Source organism: Corvus brachyrhynchos, unplaced genomic scaffold (genome assembly GCF_000691975.1).
Source record: "Corvus brachyrhynchos isolate BGI_N302 unplaced genomic scaffold, ASM69197v1 scaffold29, whole genome shotgun sequence".
NCBI lineage: Eukaryota > Metazoa > Chordata > Aves > Passeriformes > Corvidae > Corvus > Corvus brachyrhynchos.
The window spans coordinates 22,691-46,405 of NW_008240033.1; the positions used below are offsets into that span (position 1 = coordinate 22,691).

General features: G+C 35.2%; 1 long non-coding RNA gene across 1 annotated transcript; it reads left to right on the plus strand.

The window, feature by feature from the left end:
• The first annotated feature begins 1,153 nt into the window (after positions 1 to 1,153).
• Positions 1,154 to 23,084, plus strand: LOC108449029. The gene is made up of 3 exons (XR_001865129.1): positions 1,154 to 1,165; positions 12,453 to 12,748; positions 17,653 to 23,084. It is a non-coding gene; the product is annotated as an uncharacterized LOC108449029 (long non-coding RNA).
• Positions 23,085 to 23,715: the final 631 nt, after the last annotated feature.

Here is a 23,715-nt window from a genome sequence, read left to right on the forward strand (position 1 = left end):
TCATCCTTGGGGGTTTGAAAGACCTGGCTGGAAAAAGACCTGAGACACCAGGTCTGTCTGCACAGCTGACCCTGCTTTGAGGAGAATGTTGGACTAGAGACCTGAGGTCCCTTCCACCCTGAACTAACTACTTATAAATGAAAAAAATTCTTTTTGGAAAGAATGCAATCAAATGATTCAATTAAACTGGTTTGAAGTTTTGTAAGTTTTTATGGATTTTCAGCTTCAGGAAAAAAACAGGTCTTGATCTGGTACAAAACCTCTTTTTAGCACTGAGAATACCACACAAGGGAAGAGCCATTTTCCTCTCAGCAATAATGCTGACACCATCATATAAGATCAAAGAGTATTGCATCTGTTAAAAAGCTAAGATTTTACATCAGCTTCTCATGGCTCAGGCTGACATATTCCCAAGTTTAGAGTTCAAATTTGAACAGCTGGAAACTGAAATCTCTTGGTAGCTGTACTTCACGTTCTGCTTGAATCTAGGTCTGCTCTGCCCTTGTAGACAATATCTTTTCAGGCTGACAACAAATCTCTCCTAGTCTTGTGGCAGATGATAACAGTGACAGTACAGGAAGTATTTCACATCTCTAAAGGAAAATGCACTGGTTTATCTTCTCTATACGGTGTTAACATAGCAAGAACAGATGGATGCCTGAACATCCCAGTGTGCCACATTCACCCTGTATAATTAACTGCATTTGTGAGAGTAACATGAATGTTTTGGTCACTCATAATTGTCCCTGAGTATACTACAGCCAAGGTATACTACAGTCAGCTCTGAATCAGTCACAAGCCCACCTTGTTGTTGGTTCTGCTGTGCAATTTATACACCTTTCCTGCTGCATACCTTATAGACGTAAGTTTCTATCTTCTGGCATTGCTCCCAGAAAAGTTAAAATGTTAGGGTTTTTATTTCAGGATTAATATTCTTGACAGGTAGGAATGTCAGAGGAAAAGCAAATGTTGGATGGTGACATCAGAGATATTCTAATGCTGAATCTAGAAAAAATTCAGTATTACCTGTTGTGATAGGTAACTGACATTGTAGCTGCTGAGGGTTCAAATAGATAAACAATAATAACATAATAACAGTGTAAAACTACACTGTATTCACTGTTTTATTATCTGGGATAAACTAATTGAAACCTCACCAGAGAAGGTTGCAGTTAAGTTGAAAAAAAACAACAACAACAACAAACCAAAAAACAAAACAAAAAAAAGCACCAAAAAAACCCCAAAAAACCAATCCCAGAAAACCTATATTCAATTAATCCTGAACATACAAATAGCAAAAAGAAGGTAAAAGTTAGAAGGATGGTGTGCATGGGCAAGGCAGAGGGTGGAGGGGGAAGGCATATATGTCATCACTGCTCTACCTTGCTGCTCTCCAGAGATCCTCTCCTGAGATAGCACAGAGATGGTCCTCTAGGATCATATTGCACATTTCTGTGTGAGTCAATAGAATCCTGCTTTGCCTTAAGAATCCTCCAGGTAAACAAAGAGGAAATTTAAAGCTTCTCAGAGTAGCACAGAACATATCATGTTTAGCGTGCAACATAGGTTCAGTCAAAAGTCTTATTTGAAAACACTTATTTTGAAAGTCTTTTGCTTTTCCACTTTTCAAAGTGGACTTTGAAAGGGCTGTGGGTTAGTTGTAGCACAGAACGTATCATGTTTAGCGTGCAACATACCTACCCTCTGCACTGAAGCTAGGAACCTGGTGTCTGCTTCTAAAATCCATTTCAGGTTAGTGGATGTTTTTTCCTGTTCCAGAGTGAATTAGAGAATTCACAATGGTCTTCTGCAGTGAGTAAATCTAACAGAAAATCTGTACTGGGGACATGTCACAATCAATTATGGGACAAAATAAATCAGAATGACACCAAGTAAACACTCAAGTGAGACCTTTAGAGATTAGTAGCAACAGAGAGAAAATAGCTTTATAATGTGCAGATTTTTAACTCTAATTTATACTGCAGTTTAGTTAATTTATTTTTGCTAAAATATCAGAGATAAAATTAATGAAAAAATATTTTTATTAGTTTATAAGTTTTGATCAGTTCACCACTTGGAGTAATATGGTGTAAATTCATTGAAGCAGCCATCAGCTGATTCATCTGGTTGCCATTAAATTTATTCTGACATAAGGAATGAACACAGCAAACATTTCTAGATAAGACTAGTACTTGAATACAGCCGTTGTAAGATTTCTGTTCACAAATTGCAATTGAAACGCTTGCTAAGGGCTGCAGGGACATGTTTGATTGTTTGTTTTTCTTTTTGTCATTCTGTTTTAGCTGCTTCCTTGCTCATTACATTGTTCCCATTAGCATAATGTATTGATTGTGTTTGTACAGCTTTTTCTGCCAAAGGCTGCCCTTCAGTTGTACAGCCATTGGGGTAACCAGCTGTTACTTATTTAAACCTCCATCATTTTGTATGACAGAGTAACTTAATTATGCCCCACTTGAAGATGCTAAATAAAATTATCTTCTGAGCAAGTGTACTTCACTTAATTTTTGTCTCTATCAGGTATTTAAACCCTGACACTTAAGCTATGTGTGCAACACATAAGCAGCATAATAATAAGCAAACACATTTTAAAATGAAACCTAGTACCAAGTTAATTATTACAGAGTTAGAGGCCATTTTACAGTGTTTCTAGACCACAGTTATCTCTTTAGCTCAGGTGTTATGCATATTTAAAAGACTTCAGAAAAAAAGAAACTAAATGTAGTTAATAGTCTAATAAACCAGCACTTAGGGTTAACCTTTTTCTATGCATTATGAGCATAGGTAATAGATCTTCAGTAAGCATTCCTAATTTTAAAAAACCAGAATTTTAATACTCAATGTAATTCAAACCTGGACAAGAAAAAATTTCTACTCAGTGATATATTCTAATTATAAGAATGTGTCAGTCAACATCAATGGCCTTTGTGTTATAGCAGAACATTTTGTTCTTATTTTAATCCTGGTATTTGAATTAAATTCAGACCATATATTTTAATTTTTATTGGCAACGTCTTTCCTTAGTTCACTATAAGGCAGTCTTGCTTTCCCTTTTTCATCTCTAGTCAATTATGCATATGAAAGTGACAATTTTGGGCTTGTCAACTGGGTCCTTGAGTGTAAAGTGTTCTGAAATGCAGCTCCCATGTTTTCAAAGGGACTGTAATTGAAAATGTTTGAATTGACATGAATTTATTTTAAATAGTCCACCTGCCACATTTGCTAGTTTTTTAGCTTTAGGGTAAATTCAATCTGCATTCAAAGTAGATACCTGAAGACCTAATTAATAATAAACCACTTATAGAAAATAAAGTTTTGTGAAAGTGATAAAAGTGCAAAAGTAAAATTGTCCTCTAAATGATACTGTATCTCATCTAGATAGGTTGTGCAAGTTAGAATGTATTTGACAAAAGAGAATTTTAATTTTGCTGTATTTGAAAGTAATATGAAAGTAATTTGAAGGCTCTTTGGAAATCTTATAATAAAGGAGTATTTTTTATCAAATAAAGTTGGAAATAAGCCTTTATAGAATACCCAGATATTGCTTAATAAATATGTATGGGGGGGGTGTGTTGTTAATAGAAAAAGGCTGCAGGCTTTATATTGACCTGTCAATATGGGCTTTTGGAATATATTTTTTTTAGTATCTTGAGCTTGTGATGGCTGTGGTAACAATTGTCCAGCAGTGGGGAGTGCTGCCAAACTTGTTTCAGCTTAGGTCTCTGAATACTGTACATGGTAAAGATCTAACAAACCTGTAAAACGACTCAGTAACAAAGTAACTGGGACTTAATTTCAATCAATAAGCAGTTAATTGGTGGAGATAATTTAGAGGAGATCTCGTTTTTAAAAAAGAGGAAATAAGGGCACAGTGTTAGAAAATGTGTAAATACAACCTCAGCCTGACCCAAAGCTAAGGAGGAAGGAATACCAGACATCAACATCAAGGACTTGGGATACTGGCTTTTTAACACAATTTTCTCTTCCTTCTATTTATCTTGCGGAAGGCTGAATCTGTTGGCCTTAGGAACCAGAGGAGCAGGGACTGGGTGTGTTTCACTGGAGAAAAGGGATTGATACTCAAAAGTTTATGTATATACAGATTTAGCTACATTATTAATGAGATTTTCCTGTAATAATAATTTGAAAAGTAAAAGCTAGGATAATTGTAACTGGATTAATAATAAGATTTGTTATGATTTTGAGTAGGCTGTTAAGATTTAAATTAGACAAACAAATTCTTTGCTTAACATTTTGTCAATAAGAAGATCATAAATGTAACACAACATACCATAAAAATCCTACTTGTACATTATGTTGAAGATTCAATTAATGTATAAATAAGAATTAATTTAATTAATCTCATTCCTCAGTTTTTTCCATTCAGCACAGTCTTTTTCCAATATGTTTTTATGGTTTTTTGTTTTTTTTTTACTTGTGTTTGGAGGTATTTTAGCTTATCTGTACAAAAAATTAGTGTTAAATTTCCGTTTGACCTTTTGGAGCTCAGTATTCCTGACTATCAGGACTGACATGCACATTACAAGAGACATAATAGAAATTAGTCTTTGGTCAATTACTGAAAACTGTGGCTCTATTTGTAGTAAGGTTGATGAAAGGTATGACTCACATGGACTTTAAAAACCATAATACTGCAATAAATTTTGTGCTGTGGTATATGCTAGCTATATGATAGTGTGATATAGGAGAAGAAAAAATTAATTATATTATGAGACTTTAGGAGAGGAAAAAAAATCAATTTACATACTGATATTTTAAATTACTTTGAAAGTCTGCAAGGCAGTACTTAGGATTTTCCATGATATGTATATCCTGAGGATGGAACACAGTGAAGAATCAGACTTTAGTTTATTACTAGTTTAGTATAAAATGCAGTAAATGTTGCAGATGAAGTAAAGCTGAACATTTCTTTCCCTTCAATAATGTTGCTTATTTCCAATGAGTAGAATGTTTGATAATACAACACTTGTTTGTCTAATCTTCTCCAACTTTTACCAAAAACCAACATAATTTCTGATTCCAATGTTGTGTGATGTTATCTGTAAAACTGTCTACAGGGGTTGCACATCAACAGAATGCTTTTTGAAATTAGCAGTTTTGGAGGAGCTAAAGCATCTGAAACTGGCATATTGAAACAAGCAAAGGGAAGAGAAGGAAAAACAAGGAATTAAACCAATAAAAAATCTGGTTTTCTAGAATGTTTTGATAAGAGATTACATTTGCCAACAGAAATGACAACTGACATTATTGTCTGCCATGTTAAGAAAGTGCCATGTTGCTATGAATCATGGAATCATATAAAAGTTTGGGTTGGAAGGCACCTTTAAAGATCATCTAGTTCCAACCCCCCTGCCATGGGCAAGGAGATATTTCACTAGGCCAGGTTGCTCAGGGCCCCCCCATTCAGCCTGGTCTTGGAACACAGTTAACTTGGACAGTTACAGCTTCTCTGGGCAACCTGTGCCAGTGTCTCACCCTCACTGCAAAAAATTTCTTCCTTATCTTCAGTCTAAATCTACCTTCTTTCAGGGTAATACTATTTCCCTTTTCCTGTCACTACAGGCCTTGGTAAAAAGTCTCTCTCTGTCTCTCTTACCCACTCTCCCCCCAACCCCCCCACTTTTATATACTGAAAGGCCACAATAAAATCTCCTTGAACCTTTCCCTCCTCTCCCCTCCCCTTTGTTTGGGACAAAACTGTCCTAGTGTAGTTTTGTGCTAAAATCAGGTATTGAGAAATCACTGGGAAATGTTTGGGTGAACTAAGGTTAGCTTTAGACCTGAGGTGAAATAAAACTTTGGAAGGAAGGCTATGCAATGCAAACTTTGCAGTTCTCATCTCTAAGTTCTCTGTATCTATTTACCTTAAAATAATAAATACAATGATAAAAAAAGACCTAGTAAGGCAATTCCTTTCTTTGAATAAAATAATTTATGGGTAGAAAGGGAATACTTATAAATATTGCAGGTAAGGTCAAAATTAGAGTTAAGTGAAAAATCTGAATTGAACTAGTCACCATAATTCAGTTTCTGAAATGCACTTATATACATGTTCCGCTAAGACTCCTCCAAGCTTTTATAGCTCCTCTCACATCCAAGCTTTAATGGAAGTTCATACTTTTTAAATGTGGAACACATTTAATTTGAAATCTGTTATTAGAGCTTTCCTTTCTCATAACTTTCTGGAAGCAACAGAAATTTAAGAATAAAAATGAAGATTATATGCTTTTTCAGCACTTGTTTTCTTCTGCTGTGTGAAGAATCATAGCCTACATTTACTTCTTGAGATAATAATCTAATGAATGTTGTACTTTCATGTTTGTGAGAAGGCTTTCACATTTCTTCTTTAAGCCTCGTTTTAATTGCTAGTTTGGTAAGGAATGTTTTTAAAAGGCTAAAAAATATATAAGTAATGTAGCTTCCCACGTTTTCTAACTGAACAAATGTTTGAAGAAGACTCATACAGTGAGGTTTATCTTATACCTGGAAAACAAGCTTGTTAAATGAGCTAAACAATGACTGACTTGTACCTGTTTTCCTTCAAAAAATTTTCTTCCCACAGGTCAAGATAGAAAAGTGCGTTTTGCACTGAAAGCAATAAAAACCTGTAGGTGTCAGCTTATGGGGTTCTGCAGAGAAGCATGAATCCTTTGGTCAGTTATTGGCACCTTGCCAGCATTGTTGCCTCCCTGTTTACATTCTCCTGGTTTCAAATGTATTTCATATCTATTTACCTGTATCTAGTATTTTTCTCGTTGCTTTGGTGTGGAATCCATTGCATGGTGTTTCTTTCTAATTTGTGAACATGACTGTGAAACAATTTTTGTCAGCCAGTCAACTCTTCAGCAAGCAGCAGCACACACAAAAGTAATTGTAGTGTATGGCATGTTCATTACTTTAAAAGAAGAAAAGGACTGTCTTTTTCCTAAACCTTCTACATTCTGCAGCACAGGGAAGATGGCTATGAATGCTTTCAGTGTTTTCCTGGGAATAAAAAGACTCATGTTGTCTCCACCACAAAGAAAGAAGGCACATTTTGCTGTCTTTCCCAATATGAGGGATGCCTGTAGATAGGTGATATGTATCTTCATTTTATGATGTATTGTTTATCTCCTGGACAGAAGTGATCTGGTAAAGGCTTCTAGCAGCTGAGAATGAAGGAAAGAGGGGAAGGCGGGAATGAGATACAGTAAAACTATTGGGGAACGAAGCTTGCTGCGGTTCTGGCCTTAAAATATGGAAGTGGCTGAAGCAGCTGAGAAGATTCACATAAGAGATATAAAGAATTTGATAACAAGGATAAAGGAAAAATTAAATCATAATTCAATCTTCTGCTCTGTTACTAGCGATGTGGGACATATTCAAGAGTGCCTGTATTTATCTGTCTCAGCAGGACGGTTCAAACTCCAGTGTTTGATACTAAGGCTATTGCTCTATCCTGTGGGGAAAGAGGCCTCTAAAGGGCAAATTGTATAGAATTAGCCATTGAAAGTCATTAGACCAGCTGTGTCTCTTCAAGCATCCACTTCTCTTTGGACTGCAAGTAGCTGAGTTGAATCTATGCTAGGCACACTCATAGTCTGAGATGTACCAAGACTTCCCTCTGTGGTTTAGCACTTCACTCACTGCTGGACTTTTTCATCTGTGTTCTTACAACTACCAGGAATTAGAGAACTTGTGCCAAAGTGGTAAACAGATTCAATTTACTCAAGGCATCACAATAGCCATATGTTCCGCCTTTCCAGGATATACTATTAAAACCAGATTAGGGAACAGACTGGGTAGGAGTCTGTTTGACTGTATTTGACTTATTAAAACTGAGAAGAGAAAAATAAATAGCATGAGCAAATCAACAATTCTGGAGAGACCCTGACTATTATCTTACATGTAAAAATAGGGGAGGACTCAAAACAAGGAAGCAATCTGGACAAGGTTGTGACATTACCACGATTTTTTTCCCTTAGTGAAAGTAGTTGCTTTGTGTTGAACTAAGCCTCAGCAAGCACCAAACTGATGAGACACTACAGGGGACTTGGGGGATATTTTATTTCCAAGCAGGAAAGCCTAGCTGAGAGGCAGTCATTCAGCTGCCTGCACTGGGACAATTCAGTGCACACACTTGCTTTGATGCATAGAAATTTTTCAGGTTACCAAGAAGGCAATTCAGTTTAAGTACTTTCAAACTCAAGAACTCATCAGAGCATCTGGCTTTACTAAAATAGTGTGTTTCATTGGCCCAGTCTTTCCTATGTAATATTTTAAGTTTCAAAGTAGAAAGATATGAGATACATAGTCCTAGAATCAATGGCCATTATGTATTTTAGCTGCTGAGTTAGGATAATCTGAAGGCTGTATTACCAAACTTGTAGGATCCTTCTGATGAGGAAAGGGTCCAGGTCACCTGTGGGATAGAGAGATCATGTGTCTGAGTGGGGATCTAAATCTTTCATATGAGAGACTATCTATTGTGAGGAATCTTTTTTCTATTGTGGAGGTTAAAATTGTGCATAAGAAGTCTTGTATCAGTTCTGGGGTGGGGCTGAGGTGAAGGATGGAGACAGAAAGTTATTTAGACCTCAAGTTTTTCCTGTAGTTTAAAGGGTTTTTTTTCTTGTGCTACCATGATTTTCGTTTTCTGACATATCCTCTGACTGTCAAGAACAAGGAGAATAGATATAGCAGTCTTTGTTACATTTATGAAAGGCATTATTGGACAAAAAGTTTGTAGTTCAGAAGGGATTTTAGTGTGAGGAGTGCTGAAATTCATTTCTGTGTAACTATGAATCATAGTAAAAAAGGGACCTTTATTCTCCTCTAAGTTTGAGTGAGCTACCACTGTGAAACACATGAAAAATTATTCAGACCTCATATCTTATTAAACTGAACTACTTTTGTTGCTCCTTGATTTTTAGAGCAGCTAATTCTGTAAAAGTTACAGGTAGTTATGTTCCCAGAATAATAAAAGTACACAGAATGTACAGCCATAAAACATCATTGTCCCCTTGTCAGGAATAAAACAAGGTAAGAGTCAGACAAAAGTCAAGCCAAGTGTGTGGTATCCTGTTTGCTAGACTTGGGCTTCATCGGGCTGCAAGAATGGGGATTCCAAAGACAGGAAAAATTAAATGCAAGAGACATTCCTGTCCTGTGAACAGACTCTCAGCCTGCAAATCACCACTTAAAAAAGTAGTAGAGCTTGTTTCAATAGGACAAAGGGTAATGGTTTTAAACTAAAAGAGGGTTAATTCAGACTAGTATTAAGGATTTTTTTATGGTGAGGGTGGTGAAGCACTGGAACAGTTTAACCAGAGATGTGGTACATGCCCCATGCCTGGAAACATTCAAGGTCAGGTTGTCTGGTGCTCTTAGTAACCTGATCTAGTTGAAGATATCCCTGCTTACTGCAGGGGGGCTGAACTAGAGGACCTTTAAAAGTCACTTCCAACCCTAACTATTCTATGATTACAGTAGGAAAAGGAATCAGACTCAGACTGTCATGGACAACTCAGCCTCCAGCTGAGTATGCAATTGCATTAGCCTATGAAGTCAGACTGAGGTACGCGCACACGCGATGTGTACATTAATATATGTTCAAAGCCTTTCTCTCAAGGTCTTGTAAGTGTCTTTAAGCCCTTCTTTCTAATTGGCTTCATTAAAGAGTAAGTAGTATGGGTGATCCAAGAAAAACAAGATTCCAGAGTCTGAAGCCCTTTAAAGACTATATTCACAATTTGAAAACTGTTAATATTTCAATAATTACAGTGATGGTTCAGAAACAGAGCAATCATTAGAAATAAACCCCATTGCATATGAACTGTAATCGGCAACATGAAACTGTGATTTGGATTTTTCAAAATAGGCTGTTGTGCTGGTCATTAATTAAATCCACAGAAAATAGATTAGATGTAATGACATATCTAACGAAAAATACCTGTGTTGAAATCCATGGGCTCTTATTATTTCAGTGTATGATGAGATTTAGAGTTGTTTTGTTTATGAAGATTAGTTGATTGCAAACCTTCAAGCTGTCGTTGATATACTAAGAGAAACCTCTTTAGTATTTATAAGATCTTGGCACTGTGGCACCTCTTATTGCAAAAAAAGATCATTGAGATCTACTATAATGTATAGATTTGTTAATGTTACTATTAAATTAATGCATGTATTTTATCCTATAAGATTCAGAGCTTTATCCTTTTTATCATGCCACTCTTACACTGAACCAGGAGAGAAAGTCTTAGAACTTGTGTAGTTGATAAGAAATAAAAACTCTGAAACATATTTAAATGCCAGGCATTGTTACAGAATGCATGGGTGAGGCTTAGGTAGGCACTTAACTGCTATGACTTGGATTTTAAAAAATGTTAAGGCTTCAAAAAGAATTTTTGTGTTTAATGGAACTTTCATACACAATACAGTTTTTGAAATGTATTGCTTGCAATGATTTCAGTTTTGAAAATCCCATTAGGAAATATATTCATCCTTAGGAACCAAAATACTTTTGCTTTTGAACGCCACTTAGAGCAATGCTTAACCCTAAAAGCCACTGCTGTACCAGTTTGTTTGGCGATCAGTCAATTTGGTTCAGGGAGAAACAGATGTGTTGGTGCTGTCTGCATGTGAACATGCATCTGCACAGAGGTCCTTCCACAGAAGTCTGGAAAAAACTGTTTATTAATGTGACCATGTAATGTTTTCATTAGAAATGTTCATGCACAATATAGCTCTGCTTTCAGGCACACCACTGTCATTTTGGAGATTGAAAGGAATGGAATTATTTCACTGGTGTGAGAAAAGAGTATATTATTTCCTCAAGTATTGAATTGATGTATGATTGAAATGAAGGAAGGTGTTGCTCCTATAACTTTCCTCAGTACAACAGAAAGACAGTCCTGATTGTCTTTTCAGTCTGGTGCTGTCCCTGAAAGCCGGTTGAAGTCTTTACAGATTTTGAAGAATTGTTAGTGTTTTCTTGAAGAGTAGATTGGACTATCCTTCCTTTTATGTAGTATTTGGCATAGTATTTGTATTTCTGTTCATTTATACAGTTACTTTATTAGGTGGTTGAGAACCCGTGTTTTTTTCTTACCTAAGATTGCTTTAAGTGAGAGAGCACAGTTTATTTGTGATCTCTAAGGAGAAAGTATCTAATGGAAAAACTTTGTAGGCTGAAAGGCATTAAAAATGTTCAACTATAATAGTGCACAACAGTTTATTATATCTCTACTTTTCTGCCAAGGGCCAAGTCACCCAAGGGCACTTCATAAAAAATGATGATCTGAAGCTGACATTGCAGACAGACTTACCACCTTATCTTCAGGTTAATGTGATGGTGTTGGCCAGTGCTTAAAATCATGCCTGACAATAATGTCACTGAATTGTCTGCCAAGGCACTGAGGATGTTTTACTTCAGTATCTTTTTCATTATAGCAAGGATTACTGAGAGATTTCCTACTTAACACAGAACTGTAAAGTAATTTTTTGTTCATAATATGGCTAATAAAAAATAATTTCCTAAGAAAAAATAAATGTTGAGCAGAACTACAATTGGTATTGCTAATATGCTAGCTGAATACTTCTTCAAATAGAAACTTCGGTCTGCTGTTCTTATGGAGTGATCATTGTAATTTTTTTTTATGGTATTATGGAAGACCAGAGTTCCCTTCTTTTTGTAGGTGATAACAAAAAATAGACAGACTTGCTCTGAAATGCCAGATTTTTCCTTTGTATCTATGGGGAACTGATGTCTTCTGTGAGGTAATTTCATGGTTCCACAATTTTCTGATTTCTTAGTTAGGACCATGACATATTAATAACTTTATGGTGTGCCAATGGAGAATTGTGATTAGAATTCAAAAGTAGGATGGAAAACAAACAAAAAAACCAAACAAAAAACCAATCCTCCAACACACAGGAGTATTCAAGCACCACTATGGAAAACTTTTTTTTTCCCCAGCTTGGAACTCACAGACTATATAAAAGATTTCATTAGATTCTTCATTATGCTACTGTCAGTTGAGCCATGCTGCACACTGTTGAATCACCATATGGCATATTGGTGTAGAGGCTTCTGTCTGTTAAAATAGATGACACAAGGGTATCTCTATTGTTCCTATTTTCTTGTCCAGGCATACTGTTTTTTTTCTAAAAATGTGTTTTCTGCAGCATCTTTGATACTTTTATGAGAATGAAATTTCATGAATATTGGGTTGTTTCAACTGCCTACTCTTAAGGTTACAAATCCAACAGGAAACAGCCATACTTAGCTATAATTAAAAGCAACCAAAGCCAAGGGTCCTTTTGATGTATGTTCCCTTTCCAGATAGTACTTTTAAGATAATTTCTTTGTTTTCCTTCTTATATTAAATCAATATAACAATGACTTTTATGTTGTTGTTTCTTTCCTTCCCCAGATGTACATCCAGACAACAACACTTACTATCTCCATGAGTTTAAGTGCTTCTGTGTCTCTGGGCATGCTCTACATGCCCAAGGTTTATATTATCATTTTTCATCCAGAGCAGAATGTTCAAAAACGGAAGCGGAGCTTCAAGGCTGTAGTGACAGCTGCTACAATGCAAAGCAAACTGACACAAAAAGGAAACGACAGACCAAATGGCGAAGTCAAGACTGAACTCTGTGAAAGTCTTGAAACCAACAGTAAGTCATCTGTAGACTTGGTCAAGAGTGGCAGCACATCTTAATAGATGTACGTTCACAAGAATGCACTTTCTTTTAATAAAAAACCTAATTATTTTTGTTGCTTGTTCTGCATGAATCCAGAGATGTGTCAGACATGTACTGCTGAATTCAGGAATGTCTAGAGTTGTTTCCAAGAAATTGATTTTCGCAGGAGGCTAGTAGGAAAAAAAAAAAAGCACAAGCAGATTTTGAAAAGCCACATCTTTTAAAAATTATTTGTTTTAGCTAGTGCTATTTTGATGTGTTGTACATTGCTGTGCCAGTGGTATGTCCTGACAGTTCATGAGGTGTATTTATGGTCATCATTGTATATTCAAAACTCAAAGGCTGTTGAAAAAATCTATAATGAAAACAGCTAACATTGTTTTTATTTTGAAGTCAGATAAGGAAGTGAAAAGAATGGTTTTTATCTTTTTACCTTAATATTTGTTGGATTGTTCTTTTATCACAACTCATGACTAACACTTCCCAGAATAACGCTTGCCATCCAGGTTTTTGTTGTGGTCTTACTCATCTTGGTACAATATCGTGAAAATTCATATGAAGCTTAATCATTACATGTTCTGATATATCGTAGGTTTGTAATGGGAAAAAAATTCTTTCCCATGTCAGGAAAGTTCTTGAATCTTGCTACATTTCTAAGTTGCTCTGGTATAGAAGACAACAGAGGTTACAGCTTCCATTCCACCACATAACATATCATCAACTGGACTTCATAGTAACAATAATAATCAAATACGAGCAGAGACATTAACCTTACCCCAGTGCTTAGCAATGGAGAATTGTTTTCTATTGAGAAGTTAGATGTCACATTAGATGGGCAGCAGCTGTAACAGCTAAGTTTCTCAGTCATTTTACTGCAAACAGCATGGTTTATTTTTAATTTTTATTACTTTTTGATGATAGCGTTGGGTGATTAAATAGTACTATTTTGTTTAAGCACACTGAAACGAGGCAGTACCAAGTTTGCATTAAAATATTGTACTTATTTCTGAAAAATGCAACCCCCACTGAACTCTATCAGAGTTTGCAAGATTGAAGACTATTTAAAAGTAGCCCATAAGTTTACCATACTATAGTTGCTGATGCATGGAGGATACTGAGTACAAACTGTTTCACTGGAAAAACTCATGACCGTTCAAAATGTGTAAAACTGCTAGAGTGAACTATGGGTTTATACAGCTTCAGATTGTGACATGTAACAAAGGACAAACAAGAAAGGCATAGAAATTCTTTATGGATCGAATAACAGAATAGAAATGTGAAAGACTCAGTAATTTTGCAAGTCTTCACAAGTCTCCAAAAGAGAAGGAAAAGAGAGGTGGATTTTGCCGAGTGTGCAAAATGACAAACTTCTGAGGAGAGGATAAAGGAGGGTTTTCACATACCTAATTAAGAAATGCTGTGTTTGGTATTCCTTAAGCTGTGATTATGCATAATTCATAGAAACAGATGCTACTGGAAACCAGTCTGCTTCTCCAGTAGTGTTTGTATGCAGGGTAATGCTTATTTACTGTGCTCTAAACATGATTTTAACAGTAACACATCTATATAATTTTGACCTCACTAGGAGTATATCCTGACTAGGCTTTCATCCATCATAATGCTTCATAGGCAAAAATTCAGTCAAGTCATTTGAACTCCAGAAAGCTCTCCCTATGTAATTGAGTTCTAGACCTCAAGATGGGTTTCTCTCTTCCCTGAAATAGTTATTGTCAAAACTTTTGAAGGTTCCTGTGAATTATAAGTGCACAATGCAGTATATGTCCTTTTCACTACGTCACTAGTAACAACTTCTTGACACCACAAAATTTTTTCTTGCACTGACTCCATGTGAGGTAGATCTTTCTTTTCAGTGACAGTATATGAAACTGACTGCAAAATATCAGTCTACTCCTAGTGTACCAGAAGTGGGCCGTGAGTGTTGCCCCCCATTTACCAAGCACAAATACTACTAATGACAGCAGTGCTCATAACTAGGTGAGAAATAGGGTGAGGTAGTCATGTAATCCCTTTTACTTCCCACCCAGAGACAGCTCTGCTCCATCTAGTTTGCCCTGTTCCATGTAACACATGTTATTCTATGTTGTCTTCCACACACCTGCGTTCATGGGTTTATTTGTGGGAGTAGGTCCACATTCAGTGGAAAACAAATTGCTTCTGGGAAACAGGAAAAAACCTGTTCAGGTGCAGTTGCAGAAGGCAATGACAAGTACATTAAATGAATATGGGTCAGATCATAATAATAATTATAAATTGCTTTAAATTCTCTTTATTTTCTTCTTTTTCTTTTTGTTTCATTCCAACAGCAAAGTAATGACTGCAGCTGTAAAAAAATGTTCATTTCCAGAAATATTTTGAGCCAAGCCCGTTACTTTTTCTGGTCATCTAGGCTTGCCAAATGTGGTTCATGTTATTATTGTGAAATGCTAACAGTCTTAAGGAGAAGGACACCAACTGCTGAAGTTTTCAGATCCCCAAACATGAACTCTAGACTTATTCCACATAACTATAAAGACACATGCAATATTTATCAAGTACAAAGACCCAAACATTGTTTGGAGATGAGATTAGTTTTAATATATTTCAAACTACTGCCTACATTAAATTCCTGTGCTATCATTTTTTAAAGTAACAACACTCAGAACTCAACTAGATAATTTTTGTTTGTTGACAGCTCTAGATTAATCCTATCAAAACTGTTTAATTCTCAGATACCCAACAAAGTTACAGCAATTTAACAAATTACTCTATATCAGCTGAGGTATAGTAACTATTATTTTTGTATTTTGAGCTTCTTGCAAACATGCTCACATTATTCAGATTACTGAGTTGTGATAAATTTAATTGTGTTACATTGCTGTGGGCTAAAAACATGCATATGTAAAGTTATCACAGAACTCAGCTCATACAGGATAATGTGGTAAGCTCACTTAACCTGATCATATATCTGACCCTACTTTCAGGGAAAGGGGAAGAAAAATGGCTCTGATCTTTCTGTCCTTTTGTTCTGAAATGTGCAGAGTTTGCAGATGTGCATTTATCTGTTATTTATTAGCTAGGAAAAATATCCTTCTATAGTTGAAGAACTTGGTGCCATTTCATCAATCCTGCATTATTTTGTGCAGGAACTTAGCAGGGCAAAAGAAAAAATAGAATCCTCTCAGAAATCCAGCTGTGGGAGCATGAGAGAGTTCAGACAGGAGCAGTACATCCCATCTGAAAGATCTGAAAGATGTAAATGAGGCTATATTTGCTTCAAGTGTCCCAATGCATGCAAATAAAGCTATTTCATGTTGGTGCTCAAATGTTGTAATCAACTATGAGAAAGACTTGCTTTGTGTGCCAAAAGCAGTCCTTTCATGAATTAGCTTTTTCCAGACACAAGGTGCTGGAGCTACCTGTGCAAATGAAAGTAAGAAATATTACATTTTTCAGCTTTTTTTGATTATTTATTCTTATATATACATTCTTAGGGGAAAACATTACAGTAATAGATGAATTAAACTGGTCTGGTTCTGTTGTGTCTTTAAAAAATGGCAAATGCAGTATTAGATTCAAATTGCTCAGAAAATCTAAAACATGACAAAAAATCAAGAAGTAAACTTAATTATTTATACTAACCACTATTAATTTGCATCAGTTTTAGTGATCCTTTATTTAGTTTAATTTTTGATGCAGAGGAGAGAAACTGTCATTTCTCAGTTTCTGTAGTCTGTTCTTCACAAATCATCAGATTGTTGGGCTGAATTTAGGAGTTAGCATGAAGAATGCTTTTCCTTTCTATCTCAGCAGTTCTCACCAGACTATATATAAAAAAGAAAGAGATTGAATAAAGGTATGGAAATAGAAAATTTGAATCTATAGACCAGGCAACATTTTTGCTATCCTGTTATTTTCATCTTGCCAACTGCAATCTTCACTATCATAAGCAGAACATATCTGTAGCAGACAGAATATAAAACATATTTAGAAAGTCAAATTCCTCTTTGTGCATTGTAACATAGACCTTGTTATAGAGAAGAAAAGATATTCAGTCCCTCAGCAGTCTGATTTTCCATGTACCCAATTGATTTAAAATTAGAGAACTAACTACGAGACCGGATGTCACCACTTCCCTCCTCCAACCATCACATTAACCTTGAGTGATATGACTTGAGTCATATTTTTATAGCATATTTTTTATATTTTTTTAATAGCAAAGATGTGAGGGCTAGAACCTGAAACAAACTTTCATAAAAGATTCATAGTTGTTCACTTTTGTAATAGTAGAGCTGTTTAATTCTCTCAGCATATTGTCTCATTCTGAACAAGGAGTGTCAGCTTTGATCAAAAGGAAATATGATCAGCTGGCCATCAACATAAGGAGAGCATAATTTTCTCCAGATAATATGTTCTGTAGGGACTATCTACTCCTTTTCTCTAATTTGGAGAGGTGTTTCCTATGTTAGGCTTTGTTCCTTTCAAGGAGCATAAGTCTCCTTCTAGATGGACAAACCGCCACTAGCTGAAAAGTTGTCTTCAACGAGTAGAAGAGAAAGAAAAATCCAATCTCTAAACTAAAAAATGTTTATATCGAATTCAGACGTAATAATACCAGATGTTGAAATTCTGTTGTGGGTATGCTGAAACCACTCATCATTGTTCCCTTCTATTGACCTCTGCTTTCCCTAGTCATAAACAAAATAAGTGGTCATGAAGAACCCAGAACTTGGGATCCAGTTTACTCACTGCTTATATACATCCTTAAACATTCTTTATTACATGAACATGGACCATATTGTTTGGAAATATAGTAGGGCACTGTCTGAGTTCAAATGCTAAATATGGGTTTTTTTCCTCCTCTCTTGAGTCTAAAAATCCTGAACTTTGTTTTTTTTGTTGTTTGTTTTTGGTTTTTTTGATTTACAGCCTCCTCTACCAAGACAACTTATGTCAGTTACAGCAATCAGGCAAACTGAGCAGGGATGAAATTCACTGGAAGATCTGCAGGACTGGATCTTGCAAACATAGACTTTACCACCACCAGAATTCAGTCTTGAAAATATCAGTAGACTACATTCAAATCGATAGTCAGTCTCCTAAAGAACAAGGATTAAACAAGAGCAAAAGGCAAAAAGAGACAGGGGAAGGAAAAGTCCAGTTTTATAACATAGAGACAGAGTGTCAAGCTTCTGAACTGTTCACTCACTAAAGGAAGCAAATCACAAAAGGAAAACAAATGTTAGCTTGTGAAAAAAAAATGCTGTTGAAATAAACCATGTCTGATGTTATATTTGTAAGTACTTTTTTGTGATTGTGACAATTTCCTTTCCTGTCCTACATTGTTCAACTCGTAAAAGAAGATGAGTTTGTTTCTTGTGACGGCTGACTGAAGTCCTGGGTTATGCTAAAATAAATGCAATGGTCAACGCATGCTAATTTTTATACAAAATAATTTATTTCTAATAATAAAGGAATGTTTTGCAAATGTTGAGACTTGTTTTGTTGCAGTTTTAAGGAAAAGTCCTTACACTGTTGTCTATTGTTTGTTTAGAATGTTCAGTAAAGGTGGGTGTACAAATAAAATAATAATCATGGCATCAGAAGAATGCAGTGTAAACTCTAAGCATGTGTGTATGTATGCGTGTATGTGTGCACCTGTGTGTGTACATACGTGCATGCCTGCCTGCATGCGTGTGTGTGTGTGTACTCTGCAGTGTGTGAATTTATCTGTTCAAAGCTTTGTGATTATATTTTCTAATGAAAGGATTTTTTCCCTCTTCTCACCCTCAAAGTAAGTGCATTTTATATGTTTGTAAAGTAAAGGAGTCCTGATACTAATTATTTTGTATGATTGTATTATATTTTTCAGTGTCCACTAATAATTTTGATCCTTTTCATTTCTGGAACTTACAGTTTGTAAGACTTTATGACAGCTAGACTGGATTAAGCTGAAAGTCTATGCAGCCTAGTATCCTGTCTCTGACAGGGGAATGTAGCAGATGCATATCTCAATAAAGGTGACTTTGAAATAACAGAAGAGAAATCAATGGAGAATTTGGAAAGCAGTAGCTTAGTGAATATATGTACTATTGCCTTATAAACACTTACAAATCAAAGAAATAAATGCCAATCTACAATCTTCACATCTTCTAATTCCCACCATTGCGTGAGGTTGGAAACAACTATGCAAAGAGAAAATCACATATATATCTATCGTGTTAATGAACCTCTCCAAAGAATTTAAAACATACAGATAGGGACTGTCCTCTTTGTTACTATACCTGTGATGGATGTTCTGTAAGACTTTTTCACTCCGTAGAGTACTTCATCAAGTCAATGGGTCTTCACATGCAGCTGATTATTAAATGTTATGTCTCCTGACTTGGCCTGGATAGCTCCTTGTGCTTTTATCCTCACAGCAGATGTATTTTTATAACATATCTTAAGGGAGCTGTGGTGGGTCCTAAGTTACATGAATGAAAGTTGAAGTATCTGAAACTGAATCTCTTTCTATTACTATGCCAATAATTAAGCTCCAGCATAGCTGGCAACTGTATGACAGTGACTTTCCATTTTCAAAGTATTTGATAAAACATACTTAGTGTTTCCCAGAAATTACATGTCTGAAGTATTATCTGATGATTGCTTTGGTATAGTTTGGTATTGTGTGTTTGGTATGTGTGATATTTAGTGTGAAATTTCCTTTTTTGTCTATGCCAAAAACACATCAAAGCCAAACCTATAACATATGCTTACTTTTAAGCATATAGATGGTGCAGGTAATGCAGTGAAACATGCAAAAAATGATAAATAAAACAGTTTTAGTTCTATTTGGTTAGCTAATATCTCATAAAATTGAAGTTTTCTTCTGAAAATAGATTGATTAGAATCAATTTTTAGCAGGACAGACTTTCATGTCTAGGATGGATTTTCTAAAAGAGAAAGAAAATCTGTTTTATCTGAAAAGCAATATTTTGACAGAGTTTCTTTTCAAGAAGCCTTTGGAAAGTTTAATTTTTAATACAGAACAAAAGAAGTTTCAAATACTTTGAAATATCTATGCCTAATAATTTAAGCATAGCCCTGTGCATTTGAAAAAGCAGTACATGGGAATTGCCTTTAAAAGCACATTTCATATACACATAAACATATGTTAAATATATATAAAGATTAGTATATGTTATCTAAATAACTTCCAGTTTCATAGTGGCCTGAAGAAAATTTTATTCTGAACAGATTTTCCAGGATCAATATACTTTTTTTTTTGGTTGAACAGTAGGTTAAAAATGGAATGTAAATTAATTTGTGCATTTTCTGCGTAATTCTGTCTGAAACATGGAGTATATTAAGGCTATAAGTTCCACTGCCATTAATGTAACTAATCAGATAAATGAGCACACAGCATAAATTACAGAACAGCACTGGTCTTCAGGTTTTGCTTCAATAGGGTGGTTTTGTGCAGTTCATACAAATGCACAGAATGGTCCGCTCGGATTTCACATCATTCAGTAGCTGAGATCTTGAATTTTAATAACTAGGCACAGAAATTTTTTTCCATCAAAAATTATAAAAAGTCATTATTCTACAAACTTAGAGTTTAGTTTTGCTCATGGAGAAGCAGACTATTCAATTGCTATTACTGATAATTTGTGTGTGATTGTGCTGAAGCAACTCCATCAGGGCACACAACTTTTTTTTACTGACATCATAAACAAGTCCTTAATGTTGTTTTGTGACTGCAGGATAAGTACAATGAGATCTGAATGACTCTATGTATCAGGTCAATGAACCAGGAATCAAACAGAACTAACAGACAATACTTTAACTGTTCTATAGAAAGAGTTATGAGCCACTGCATCAAAAATCCCCTTTTCCAGAAACGCCGAAATAGCAATTTCCACAGAAGGGTTTTCAACTAATAGCATTACCTCTCTTCAAATTAACAGATAATTTTTTATTACTAAACAAGAAAAGAAATAAACATTCCTAACAGATACAGTTTGTAAATCTATTTTATTGGAAGACAACTTACTCATTTATGCATCTACTTCAAGGCAGAATGTGAAAGCAGAAGACATAGAATGGTGGAGGGAGCAGCAGCCTTTGGTTTGAAAATGTACATCAATGATCCAGCATATTTCACTATCACATCAGCCATTAAATAAAGTGATAGCTTATCATTACACTTTCAATTAACTTATGTGCCGTCTGGCATAATTAAGAAATTACATATTCTGGTTGAATTTTGAAAAGAAAAGTTCAATATCAGAAGAACTAAACATTACTTTTACCAGTTTTGGTAGTATCTAATCTAATGGCACCTTTAGCACTTGCGATACTGCAATTATTTGCATCCAGAAAACACCACTTTGCATGCATGTTTCTTTGCTGTGGATTATTACTTCTTGCAACTAAATGTGAAATGGTCTTTTTCTCAGAAAGAAGTCATTTCTTTCAGACTTTCTCCTGAAATTTCAGAAGCTAATAGGAGAGCGAGGTATGTGTACCACTAATCCTTATTATGCTTCCTGGGAAAGTAAACTATTGTTATTAATGGGTTACAGCAAATACAAGAAGGAACAAATCTTTTCTGTGGACTGCATCCTATACTTCTGAATATATGTTAAGTTGTATTGTCCCCTACTTAACTTAAAATTTAGCTTCTTTCTTGTCTTAAATTTACTAGTAAGATCATGAGAACTGAAAAATACTTTTGGTGGAAATAATCTGTTGCATCTGTGCAATGAAAATAAGCTGGCTGACGTGAAAGACAAATTAATCTGGAAACATTTTGGTTGTAATAACTTGAAGGAAATTGGAGACCTTACTAATGAGTATATTAAAAGTTTTTTCAGGAAATGAACTACAAATTAGGAGTGTGCATAGCTTGTTGCAGTGGAATCTTATGAAGATTTTCAGTTTGTCTTAAAAGGTTACTATAGAAGTCTTTCCACATTTCATGTATTTTGATAACTGTAAATTCCTCCATCACATTGAAACACTAAACTAATGGAGAGCAATACCTTTTCTCATTTGACATTACAGTGCGACAGCAGGTCACTAGCTCCCAGGAACTTAATATTTTAAGTGGTACAGCAGCAGGGAAGAGAAAACAGCAGTGTCTCCAAAGCTGAAACAGTGTTAGAAGTACAGTAAGATGCACAATATCCTGAATGAATAACAAAGCCCCTGTTTGTATTAAACAAATACCTTGTCTCTTTGTAGAAGGGGAGTAATATGACATGCAGAGGAGTATGGACATGAAAGAAAAGAAAAGAGCAGTGACAGAATCACAGTGTCTAAAACCCTTCCAGAAGCAGCACAAAATATTGAAAAGTGCCACTGTCAAAGGACTGTGTCAGCTCCAGGTACTGACCTCTCTAAAGGACACACTCCACCCCCAGAGTGGGTGTTAATCTTACATACTCCATGGGACTGCAGTGAGAAAACATGACAAAATAACAAACAGAAACCATCACAGTTAGTGTTGGATGAGGTAGCAAATAAGAACATAGACTCATTTTTTCTTTGAAATTCAAGAAAATTTAATAAAAACATTTTATTCACAAGGTGTAAGCTGTGATCAAAGGTTGCAACATAACAAATAAGACAACACCTGTCTTTCTACAAATGAATTAGCTCATTCTCTTTTGTCAATGACTAACTCAGTGCCAGGATTTCAGAAAAACTCTGGAGCTTTCCTGTTCCATCATAACCTGTTCTGAGAGGGAACTGGACAATATTTACCAAAATAAAGAGAAAATTTCTCTGTGAAACTGATTTTTTTAACTTTAAATTTTCAGGTGCCCAATATATTGAACATATTCAACTACATATTCAGCTACATATTCAACTATGTATGCCTGATAGCTTTAATTACTGTTAGAGTTGTGTTGGTTCTCATCTTTATTGGTCAAATATAGAAGAAACGCACACCTAGAAACATACCCTGGCCTGTACAAGCATTAAGGACTGTCTTGTTACACGGTGTCATCTAATATCTGCAACACTGCAAGTACACTAACTTCATCCTCGAGGAAGGAAAATGTAAACTGCATGGCCAATATCACTTCCTCCTTCATGCACAGGTGTTTTAGAGGTACTTTGAATAAGTGACAAGGCAAAATTTAGTGTTATTCTGCAAATATTTCTTCAAGATTGATGTTATTAAGAAGTGCTATATACAGTGCTAGTTTGAAAGCCTTTTTTTTTCTTCCTGTTTACCTGATACAGCATTTGCTCTGTTTCTGGAAGCCTACTGTACTTCCCAAATTAGCTGCCGTGTCTTTACTGTCTTTGTGATCACTATCACATCAATATCAAATAAGTATGACTTTTAATAAAATAAATTATATTTATTTAATTTACAAGTTTTATTTTTCCTAATCTTGCTTGAGAATTGATGAACTTTTAAACAGTTATAGTTTGATTTATGATTGGCCACAATCTTTCTTCAGTACAGCTTCTAGTAGTTCTGTCATACTCCATTTAGAGTTTTTTATTCAAGTATTGGCCTTGATATCATGCAAGAAAACATATCAATAGAGTAAATACATGTCAAGAAAAGGACAAATAGGAGGAATAAGAGGGTGAAAACTGTTTAAAGAAGGTAACACAGCTCCTGACAACTGATTTCTTTCTTTTGAGGAACAGAAGAACCATCCATATCTAAAGACAGTTTCCATAGGCTGCAGGTGGAATTCTTCCTCAGTGACTGTTTTCTTAGAAAATCTTATCAATTGGATTAGACTTCGAATGGCATTTTTTTTGATTAAATTTTAATAAAATAAAGAAAAAAACCAGAATGAACTAGTGAAAATAAACGTTGGAGATGCATCAGATATATTGAACTGCCAAATTTTTGAGAACTTGCCTGTTACAAGAATAGTAAAATTAAATAATTAAAATAGTAAATCAGAGATGAACCTATCAATACTTCTATTTATCTATCCATTTCTTTACATATCTCACACATTACAGACTGTAAAG